This window comes from Acinonyx jubatus, chromosome D1, assembly GCF_027475565.1.
Source record: "Acinonyx jubatus isolate Ajub_Pintada_27869175 chromosome D1, VMU_Ajub_asm_v1.0, whole genome shotgun sequence".
Lineage (NCBI taxonomy): Eukaryota > Metazoa > Chordata > Mammalia > Carnivora > Felidae > Acinonyx > Acinonyx jubatus.
In genome coordinates this window covers 51,389,014-51,400,805 of record NC_069390.1, presented here as the reverse complement: position 1 = coordinate 51,400,805, position 11,792 = coordinate 51,389,014, and the positions used below count along the sequence as shown (strand labels likewise).

The 11,792-nt window shown below is 40.0% G+C and overlaps 1 protein-coding gene across 3 annotated transcripts in view; it reads right to left on the bottom strand.

Moving 5' to 3' along the window:
• The window catches only part of FHIP1B (FHF complex subunit HOOK interacting protein 1B), a 166,270-nt gene that overhangs the window by 92,720 nt on the left and 61,758 nt on the right, over positions 1-11,792 (bottom strand). Inside the window, exon 3 of one of the 3 annotated variants that reach the window (XM_053203562.1) lies at positions 4,890-5,018. The exons of the other annotated variants lie outside the window; for them this stretch is intronic. The gene's annotated coding sequence lies outside the window, so the exon portion shown is untranslated. The remainder of the gene's footprint in view (positions 1-4,889; positions 5,019-11,792) is intronic. 3 annotated transcript variants of the gene reach the window in all.

Sequence of the window (11,792 nt, the reverse complement as noted above, 5' to 3'; positions counted from 1 at the left end):
GCTAACCCTCCATTTATTTTTTAAATCAACTCTTGCTCTCTCTGTAATACTAGCCTGGTATATCAAAAGAGAAATATTTCCCTTCAAGTGAGGATTATCTTTAAGAATCACAGGTAACACATGGTAAGGATTTTCGTTGTTGCGGGGATGATTTTATAAGTAATTCTAGTATATCCAAGTTACTCTACTACAGTGCTTAGCACCTGTGTCCTGGAATATTATACCCCTTCCTTCAGTATATAAGATACCCCTTCCCTAAGTATGTAAGATGTGCATAGCCTGCAAAGCATTTGCATAAGGCTGATTCTCAGGCAGTACTTAACAGGGGAGGAACTTTTTAAGCCTACCAAGAGAATATTTTGTAGGGGTTCTTAGTGGTATTATGCTTCCGGAAAAAAAGATGACCTAATGGGAATATATTTGCTGAGCCAACATGGTTATAATTAGTTATGGTAGTTTTTTAAAAGAACTACGTATTTAGAATTCACATTTGTGATGTGGTTTCTCTTTCCCTGGCAGGGCACATTTTGAACAATGTTTATAGAATCCTTTATGATTCTGGACATTCTGGACATGGAAAGCATTGTTGAATTATACTCTTGCCATAGGCTCTGTCCATTACATACCCACACTCACTATGTTCATAATTCATTGGAATTGGTTCTTCATATAATCTTCCATAGCTGTTTTCTAATTTGGACATTAGGTAAACTGCATTGTACTCCCTGTACAATGACTGCCAGAAGTGAACACTCACAGGTACAGTTTTATAAAGAAACTCTGATAATAAATTTTGGGATATTAGAAGGCCCTGACTAACTTTTGAAAGGAGTAAAGCAGACGGAGGTGAAAAACCAATTTCACTAACAAAGCTTGGTTGGAAGTACATGGCTTAGATAATGTGGCAAAAGTGGACTCCCCATTCCCAAACTCTGGAACTAGATTTACCTAGTTACAGTCCAGCCTGAAAACCCATGGAATCAAACACAACCAGCAAGGCTCCTACTCACCACCAACGGGCAGGACCCTAGAGCGAAAGGGATGTCAGGGCCAGGCATACATGCCCAGTTCCCTCCCAAACTCAGTTAACTCACATAAGGAGGAATAAGGCCTAGAGCTGGAGGGTTTAGGGAAAAATTCCTTCTTCTGAAAACCAGAGGCATGGGAAAGAAACCTTCCCCCACTAACAATGTCTTTTCTCAATTTTCCATAAGTTTATTTTCCCACCACAAAATAGCTTTGTCCCAAATTAGATGATCCAGAAACAAAGGACTCAGTCATGATAGGTTGTATAGCAAATTGTTAATAATGACATGTTCACAGTACAACTTCTCATTTCCCCCCCCCACTTTTGACTCACCTGTTAGAAAAGCCTTGTGCTAAACAAAGATGCTTTGCGGGGGGTTTCTTCCCTGCGCTATAATTAAAGTCTCCCAAATTGTCAAAATTGTGCTAGCATGCCCTTAGCCTTGACAGTAGACTTGCCAACTGCTGACTTGGGGCTTTTATAACTGTCAGCCTTGACTTGCTCCCAAGGTAGCGCTCACTTCTGGGTTTGCTTGGTAATACTCTGATACTTAAGGACATGTTAGGAAGATCCAGCTCTCTACTGAGGGATGCATGTTTTGGTAATGACAATGATCGTGTACATAGTCAAGCAAATCCTGAAGCCCCAGGAGGGCACATATTATGGTGAAATATGTGTGAAGTGCAGGTAGTCTGAGATGTACAGAATTCTTTGCATTCTTCCAGAAGCCATTATCACATCATCTATGAACTGACATAGAATATATTAGCCATCTCTGAAGTTGTATGCAGGGGAGCCTGGGTGGCTCAGTCAGTTGTGTCCAACTTTCGATTTCAGCTCAGATCATGATCTAACACTTCGTGGGTTTAAGCCCCTCATTGGGCTCTGCACTGACAGTGCAAAGCCTGCTTGGGATTCTCTCTCCCTATCTCTCTGCCCCTCCCCAACTCATGCTCGCTTGTGCACTCTCTCTCCCTCTCTCTCAAAATAAAAACTTTTTTAAAACTTAAAAAAAAACAAAGTTGGATGCAATATCTCAGGGGTGACTCAGGACAGGCTTTATTTCTATTTTTGTGTATATGTTAGTATAGTAGAACATGTATACTATTTATAAATATTCAGATATTGAACATTCATGCCCAACATTTTTCTTCTAGGATGCACAATCAAGATTAGAAAACATTGGGATATATCTTCAAAACATGAAAACATCTTGCTAGTTGGTTTCCCAGTCTTCCTCACCAAATTTGTATCGGGAAGGTTTGACCATTATGCTCATTTAGCCCACAATTCATTCAGAGCATGCATGCCAACCTGCCTCTGATTGTATTCCTGAAAATTTGTTCTCTGAAAGGACTTTTTTTCTGATTATTTATCTATTTCTAATACTCAGAAAAATGCTTGGCACATACTAAGTACTCAATAGTTGTTGAATGAATCTCATAGTGGTTTAACTCAATATCCTCACAATATAGCCCTTCATGGTTTAGAAATAGAAGCCTCATTTTTTACAGCATGGATTGCCAATGAACATACTTACCTAGAGTTATATAAAGTTTCTTTAAAATGCTAGGCCTCAGAGGCAAACCATAAGAGACTCTTAAATATAGAGAACAGACTGGAGGGTGCTGGGGGGGATGGGTTAAATGGGTGATAGGCATTGAGGAGGGTACTTTTGGGAATGAGCACTGGGTGTTATATGTGAATGATGAATCATTGGTTCTACTCCTGGAGCCAAGACTACACTGTATGTTAACTTGAATTAAAAAAAAAAATGCTAGACCTCATAAATCTTGTTAGTTCCATACACTTTGACAAGAGCCATATTGAGTTCTCTTTATTCAGGATGGGTAACCAGGTTGATTTGCCTGAGACTGAAGAATTTCCTGGATCCAGACTTTTGGTGGTAAAGTAGGGACACTCATGGGAAGACCAGGATGAGTCAATCACTCTGGTTCCACTGGACACAAAGTCCCTATAAGGACTGTTAACTTTCCTCATACAATGGACAATACACAAGCAGGAGCATATGACATTAGTTTTCTAAGCATCCTAGAAATCAGGACAGTACAAAATAGCCCCAGGGTGGGGGTACACTTATGCTTTCCTCAGTCCAAAATACTATGGTTTAAAATCAACACTGTCAATCTTCACTACCCACCACAGCAGTGCTTGGTCTTGTTCACAAAAGGATAAGACTTGTGAATTCATGACTATAGTGTATCCTCTTCCCAGACTGTGAAACGAGGCATAGGTTAAGGACATGTTTATGACCACCCAACAAAAGAGCATCCCAAGGGTTCCAGAGGCGATAGGATAATGGCATACCCAAAAATGAACTGAAGCAGGAGATGCCCCCCTCTTTTTTTTTTGTAATGGGTCATGCCCAAATGAACAATACACTAGAAGCCTGAGTCTGTCCACATTGTGAGAACTAACCAAAGGTCTGTTGTAATGATGCTCCAAGATGATTTGTTTCACAGAGTTGTGGATTCCTATAGCCATAAGAGGGTGGGGGAGAACAACCATTGACTCAAGCGCAACCTGGTTCCTCTGATCACAGCAAAGCCATCCAGGAAGTGGTACCTAACAAGATGCCTGGCAGGCATGGCATGTTAGATAACCCCTCAACTGTGGGCCAAGAAAGCATAATCTTTGACGGAAAAGAAGTGGCAATGAGAGGAATGATAGAAGAACTATGTTTCTGGTTTCCAAGTTTACATACAGCCATAAGGATGGTGCAGCATAACACAATAAAAGGGATCAGTATTCATTTGCTCGGGGCCATCTTGTTGAGACCTGACTCAGTATCCATGTAATATTGACTCAGAGCCGTGTAAAAGATGTGAGTGATACCCCCTTATCAGAAAGGGCCTTGGCTTCTGACACCTTCAGGGAAGATTAAAGGTTTATATGCCCAACAGCTTCTCACCCTAGATCACATGTTAGACACCCCTAACCCCCTACTCTGGACACAGGAGGTGTTTGGTGCTCACTACCTGACCAGAAAAATGTTTTTATTTGTCCTCTGTTCACCCCCATTCTTCTTAACAGTACCTACTAAGTTTGAGAACACATCTGCAACAACAGTTGAGTTACTCTAACACTGAAATATGTACTAGATAAGTTCCTACATGTAGCTCAGCTGCCATCCCCAACAGAAGAACAATGATTTGTTTGACTCTCTCCAATCCATTGCAGCTGAACGTAATATTCAGGACTTATTTACCTGTGGGTTTTATTTTATCTCTACCCCTCTTGGACATCTGGGAAGTTAAACAGAAATAAAACAAATATTCAGTAGCCCCAGTATGATCTATATAAGCCTTTTCCAGTGCTTAATGCTTTCCAGAAATATATCTCCCTCCAGATATCACTGAGTTTCCCCTAAGCATTTCAGTACTTTTCATCTCAGAAGCCCTCTGTTTCCTCCCCTGGGTTTTGGTTGAGCTGGACAATCCAGCAAACCAGGCACTATGATGGTGATGTGGCTGTTTTGACACAACAGCTACAGTTGTAAGAGGCACAACTCTCAAGTGGGCATGAGGCTCTGTCTTAAAATCTTCCTTGTTACATTCAGACAAACTGCTGACAAGTCTGGTCACATACACTGGCCTTAATGCTCTTTTCTACATCACTAAGCCCCGTTTAAATTCCCGCTGTGATGGTGACGTGTATCTACACTAGATCTACACCTTGTCTCTTTCTGCCTTCTGTGTAATCACGCCCAAATCACAATCATAAAGCATTTAAAAATTTTTAAATACCTCTGAAAAATGCATATATATATACATACTCTTGTCTTTTTGTTTCTTGCCCTGGAAAACACTTCTTGCAAATAATCTTACATACTTTTACTTACTTTTATTTCGTTTCACTGGTGGCTCTGATATTGTTTGTTCATCGGTGCCTTTTTGTTGGCACATCCCAGAACCCTGTAGCATCATAAAAAAGACTCAGGTAGGTACCCTAGTACTGGGTACCAGCACTTCTGAAAAGAAAAAGAATAAAATTTCCCCAATTCCTATGAGACTACTTCCATACACACCTGAGTTTTGTTGTTGTTGTTGTTAATGTAATATCATTGGTGGAGCAGAAGTTTACCCTAAATTAACTTTGCATCTTTTTCCATCATGCACCATAGGCAGAGGAATAGGCTATAGAGTCTTAACTGAAATAACTGGTTCCATATTACTGGATGCCAGATTGAGTAAGGGATTCATTAGAACTGACAGTAAAAACTGTTCAGTTAATGCTTCAACACAGTCTCTTATATTGAATGCTGTGGAGAAAGAGCCATAAGAAAAAATAAATAAACCAAACTCTCTACCAAACAATTTATCTGAATTACAACTTAGATCCTTATAATGTTTTTGTGAATCCTAGACAATGTCTTCTTTGTGAGTCAAGAATAAGTAAAACTTAAATCTCCCCCATCTCACCATCACATACCAGGGAAATATTTTTCACCCAATTTTTAAACTGTATGTATCCATGTGAGGAACAGTCTGGGTAAGGCTCAATCAACTGTGAAGTTTATCAGCCTCAGCACTATTTTTTTTAATTTTTTTTAATGTTTATTTTTGAGAGAGAGAGAGTGTGTGTGTGTGTGTGTGTGTGTGAGCAGGGAGGGTCAGAGAGAGAGGGAGAGACACAGAATTCAAAGTGGGCTCCAGGCTCTGTGCTATCAGCACAGAGCCCAACGTGGGGCTTAAACTCACGAACTGTGACATCATGACCTGAGCTGAAGTCGGATGCTTAACTGACGGAGCCACCCAGGCACCCCTCAGTCTCAGCACTATTGACACTTTGGACAGGCTAATTCTTTGCTGTAGGGGGTTGTTCTGTGCATTTTAAATGTTTAGCAGCATTCCTGACCTCTCTACCTACTAGATGCCACTCGTGACACTCAAAAGTGTCTCCAGACTTTGCCAACTGTCCCCTGGGGGCAAAATCATGTCTAGTTGAGAACCAAAGGTCTAGAGAAAGGACTGTGATTGACCTAGCTTGGATGTAATGCTTCGTCCTGGGCCAGTCAGTTGTGACCAGGGGAAATAGGGATCAGTAAATTAGAACATAACTCTAGCTGGATCTATGTGGCTGCCCCCTTAATGTCTCTATGTGGCTGGAAAATGCATCCACTCAACATCTACCACACTGCAGAGATTCCCTCTAGGGTTTGGCTTCTGTAGCTTTGTTCTTTGTAGATGGTGTTAAGCTCTTAAATTTGTTATTATACTTATGTTTTACTTTTGTCAATAGGTATTGAGATTTCTTGTCTTGTTTTGGAAGTTCTTCTTCATTTTCAGGCATTTCTATTATCCTTATGTTTTAGTATTCTGCCATCTTCAAAAAAGCCTTGACTTTTGTTTAATCTAGATCAGAGCTCCATATTTCCTATTCAACGCCTTCTCATTAGTATAACCTGAAAAGTACTAGGCAAATATATGGGCCTTATTGTGTCTGTCCTCCAGGAAGAAAAAAAGGTGGGGGGGGGGGGAGGAAGGAATGGTCATAACTAAATATCCTATACTTACTTGCTTATATACCTTGGAAGTCTGGGACTATATTAGTGGCTAAAAGCAAAGGCTAAGAGGAACAAACTACCCCCCCCAAACACACACTATCATAATGTTTAATATATATAATGGTCTGTCTGAGTAATATACTTGAAAGTCAAAGAGCCATGAGTCTATTTGAGGTATTCTGTTAAGTCCCCCAACCCACTGATCTGGAGAAAAGATCCAGATCCCAGCCCTTCCCTTGAGAGAAAGGTTGCACTGAGTTTTTGGTAGAACAGCAAAATCCTGTAACACAGGATATGCCTTCTAAAATAAGAATATTTGAAAGAATGAGCTTCCAGGGACATAATGAGAGCACCTCCAACCATGGCTGGAGCAAGGGCAGGGAGATTCAACTCTATTGCAGAATCCTGGCCCACTGGCAAAGGCAGAGTGGAAGAGAACGTGAGGAACAGAGATTCCTAGTGGCAGGGCAAAGAGCTTATAGGAAAGCAATCAGAGCATCCTGCGTGGTAATGACAGGATAATAGCAGTCAGTCCAGAACTATGTGCAGTTAAGAACTTGGGTCTATCACAGCGCCTGGTTGACTCAGTTGGTTGAGTGTCCAACTCCTGATTTCAGCTCAGGTCATGATCCCAGGGTCATGGGATGGAGCCCCACATGGGGCTCCACACTGAGCATGGAACCTGCTTATGATCCTCCTCTCTCTCTCCCTCTCTCTCTTGCCCTCTCTCTCTCCCTCACTCATACTCTCTCTATTCTCTTTTTCTCTCTCTAAAAAAATAGATAAATAAAATAAAGAACTTGGGTCTATCAAATTGCAGGATCTGCATCTACTTGTGCCTAGTAGTAAACACTTCATGGGCATCAATCCCCAACAGAGATAGAGGTGCTAACACTTTCCAGCAAACAGGCAATTATGGAAAAGGGATGATAATTCAGTATTTTTAAGTTGATTTCCCCCCCCTTTTTAAATTTAAATTTCAGTTAACATACAGTGCAATATTGGTCTCAGGAGTAGAATTCAGTGATTCATCACTTACATACAACACCCAGTGCTTATCACAACAAGTGCCCTCCTTAGTACCCATCACCCATCTAGCCCATCTCCTACCCACCTCCCATGGTCAACCCATACTTTTTTCTCTATCATTAAGAGTCTTTTGTTAACCTCAGTATCTTGGGTGGACTGCACATTAATGTATTTCCACCACTGATGGAGGATATGGGTGGAAACAGGTGCTCAGGATGTAGTCTTTATGGTTCCAAGAGGAAGCATCAGCCTTATTTCTCTTACTTAAGGCATGCTTTTAGGAGGAGTTTCTTAGAATTGAGGTAAGAGGATAGGGAAGCTAAGTTAATAATTATATACCAAAGGCCCACTATTACATGAAACAATTATTTTTATGACTTTTTAAATGTTTATTTATTTATTTTTGAGACAGAGACAGAGAGCGTGAGTGGGGGAGGGGCAGAGAGTGAGGGAGACAGAGAATCCTAAACAGGCTCCACGATGTCAGCACAGAGCCAGATTCAGGGCTCAAACTCATGAATCCTGAGATCATGACATGAGCCGAAACCACGAGTCAGATGCTTAACCGACTGAGCTACCCAGGCACCCCTATTTTTATGACTTTTAAATACATGTAGCATTATGGAGGACTGAAAGATAAATTCAATATATCCCTGCCCTTGAAAAATTAACAGCATTGTGGGGAATGGAACAATTATACAAACAGAATATAACAAGTATCACACAACAATGCAACTTTGGCTAAGAAGAAGAGATCACAAGTTTTTGAGAAAATCAAGAATTGAATCAAGTGTTTTGACCAACTGATTATATGACATAGATTTGAATAGGGATATCTAAGAGATGCTTTCAAGAGCCCACATGAGAAACAAAATTCTAAATGAGGATAATGGCAATGTAACAGAAATGAGACTAGATTTGTGAAATGTTGCATACCTAGCTCCTTCAAGATTTGTTGACCAATTATATATATGAGATGCTTGCAGAGGAGACAAAATGTTTGAGCATTGGGAATTGGGACAATGGAGGTAAGGTTAACAGAAGTGTTAAAAGACAAAACTGAAGCATATTAAAATTTTTAAGTTTATTTAAGCATTTGTCCATTCCAATAGGATAGTGCCAAATCAGAAGTGACTAGGAGAACTCCATGACAGGAGCCAAGGTAAAGACTTATATAGAGAGCCTCTAGAAGCAAGATAAGGAAATTATTGATTGGCTCTTGCTTAAAAAGCCTAGTTGGCTGTTTGTGACTGGATGTCCTTAGGTTTCAATTTTGCAACCTCAAAGCATTTACAGGCTTAGAGTTTGGTATGCTTAGGTGGACTGCCCGGGCATTAGAGCCACCTCAGTCTAATGGCCTCTTTGTTTAAGTAATATGACAGAAGTAAGGCAGAAAAAAGGAAATGGAGTGGATGATGACAAGCTTGTTTTCTGAGACCCCGGCTTTAAATGTGGTATATGTAAGAGGTTTGTGATCATACAGGGTATGGCTATCTTGTCTTATTTTTTCTCCAGTGAAGACTCCTGTCTTTTCATGCTGTCTGTTCAATTATATCCCCAGTTTGTAGATAGTCTGTGCAGCGTAAGTATTTATGCTTTGAAAGCCATGCTTAGGATCCATGCCATCACCACCCACCTCCACCCTGTCTCCTCTTTATTTAGCTTTAGCTCCCTATGAGTAACTCAGATGCCTGCAGTTTTATTTTCTTCTCTGTGCTGACAAGATGGAGATACGCCTGCAGGAGCGCTCCACTACTGAAGCTCTGTCAAGAGAGGGACAGCTGCCTGCAGAGACTCGGCCTCTAACTAAAGATTATCTATCTTCTGCATTTTTTTGGCTTCTCAACACAATCTGAAAGCCCCTTATTTGGATGCTGGAAAAACAAATGTACAGGCTCAAGACCCCATTCTGTATAAATCATATGAGGCCCTCTTACTAAATAGAGCCTCTCAGCATAGAATTGCCTCTATCTTCCTACCTTTACTTCACACTCATAAATTTCATCCTCATTTCTGACCGCTTTTATTTACTTGAGTCTATGTTTTATTGTTGTTTAACATGTTTTAAATATGTACTTTTTCCTGTACTTGTTCAAAAATAATTTGATTCGGAAACTAAGGAAAAAGTATAAAGAAGAAAACATGTGATTTGTCCTATCATCACAGTTAACATTTTTATCTAGTCTTCCTCCTCCTATGCACATTTTAATTTAATTTAATTTCTTTTTAAGTTTATTTATTTATTTTGAGAGAGAGGGAGAGAGTGCATGCACGAGCATGCACAAGTTGCAGAGGGGCATAGAGAGAGGGAGACAGAGAATCCCAAGCAGGCTCCAGCTGTCAGTACAGAGCCCCACACAGGGTTCGATCCCATAAATCATGAGATATGACCTGAGCCAAAATCAAGGGTCAGACACTTAACCGACTGAGGCACCCAGGCGCCCCAGCACACTTTAATTTTAAAATGTAGCTGGGGGGGCGCCTGGGTGGCTCAGTTGGTTAAGCGTCCGATTTCGGCTCAGGTCATGATCTCACGGTTCATGGGTTTGAGCTCCACATTGGGCTCTGTGCTGACAGCTCGGAGCCTGGAGCCTGCTTCGGATTCTGCGTCTCCCTCTCTCTCTTCCTCCTCCACTCGCTCTCTCTCTCTCTCTCTCTCTCTCTCTCAAAAATAAATAAAGATTAAAAAAAATTTTTTTAATAAAATAAAAAAAATGTAGCTGGGATCATACTGCATAAATGATTTGGTTTCCTTATACTTCAAACCATTGTATTTTGAAATTTTTCTCATATAATTAAAATGATTTTAAACCATAATTTTGATAGCTGCATGAAATTTCATTATTGTGAATGTTGTATTTTTCTTTGTGGTATTATCTCCTATTCTGATTACTTAATTCTTCATCATGGAATTTTCCTGGGCTATGCATAGTCCTATAGTTACAAGAGAAAAAGGAAAGAATAAAAGCCAAAATTTATACAAAGAAAAAAGCTACAGAATTCTTAACTCAAAATTTCTGCTCATACTTCTGCTGTGAAAGATATATACAGTTTGGTTAAGAAATATTAAAAAAATTGACAGTGATTATATGAAGTTACCAGGGCACCTGGGTTGAACGTCCAACTCTTGGTTTTGACTGAGGTCATAACCCCAAGGTCATGGGAATGAGTCCCGCGTCGGGTTCTTCACTAAGCATGAAGCCTGCTTAAGATTCTCTCTCTCTCTCTCTCTCTCTCTCTCTCTCTCTCTGTCTGTCTCTCTCTCTTTCCCTTTGCCCCTCTCCCCTATCTCTCTCTCTCTCTCTCTAAAATAAAAAAAAAAGGAAAGATAGAGCTATTTTATTTATAGTCTAAGGACTTCTGAATTAAGTAGAATGGTAAAATTTTCCACTTTTTATTATCAAAATTCATACATATTCACAAGTGCAAATAATCGAAGAATCAAAAATGAAAAATACAAGTGTGTATTTCCCCATCCCACTATCAAAAAGTAAATTGTTTTCTATGACATATATATTATACATATATATTTTTAATGGAATCACACAATTTATATTACTCTACATTTTCTAAGTTACATTAATGATATCTTTTCACATATTTATTCTTTCTTTCTTATTACCTAGGGTAGAACTCATAGAACAGTAACTGAATAATAATCATAGTGCACATCTTTGTGTAGATATGCGGAGGGTCCTTTCCATTAGTACGCACTATATAAGCAGTTCATCTGTCCACTGACCCAACAGGAGGCTGCTTTGGTGGTGGGAAGCAGTTTCCACACACTCCCTACAAATGTATCCCATGCCTGCCACAGTTTTCATCATGGACTCTGTTGAGTCTACATCATCGTTTAGGGACTAGGAATTTCCTATTACCAGATCTTGTTCTTGCATGATATTGCCAGGTGGTGCTATGATCTTTTAAGAGCTACCCTTAATGGATACTATTTGGGTTTTTTCCCTTCTGCTAATGTCTCTATCCTCTGATCTTCTTGCCTATCCCTGGGCACATCAACTACTTGAGATCCACATAATGTTCTGCAAGTTTTAAAAACAAATTCCACCAAATCAAGGAAGTAATACTCCCTACTTTATGTAGAATGCCCCTATATGTCAACTTTAAAATAGAGAGGAATCTGGGGGTGTCTGTGAGACTCAGCTGGTTAAGCATTCGACTCTTGATTTTGGCTCAGGTCATGATCTCATG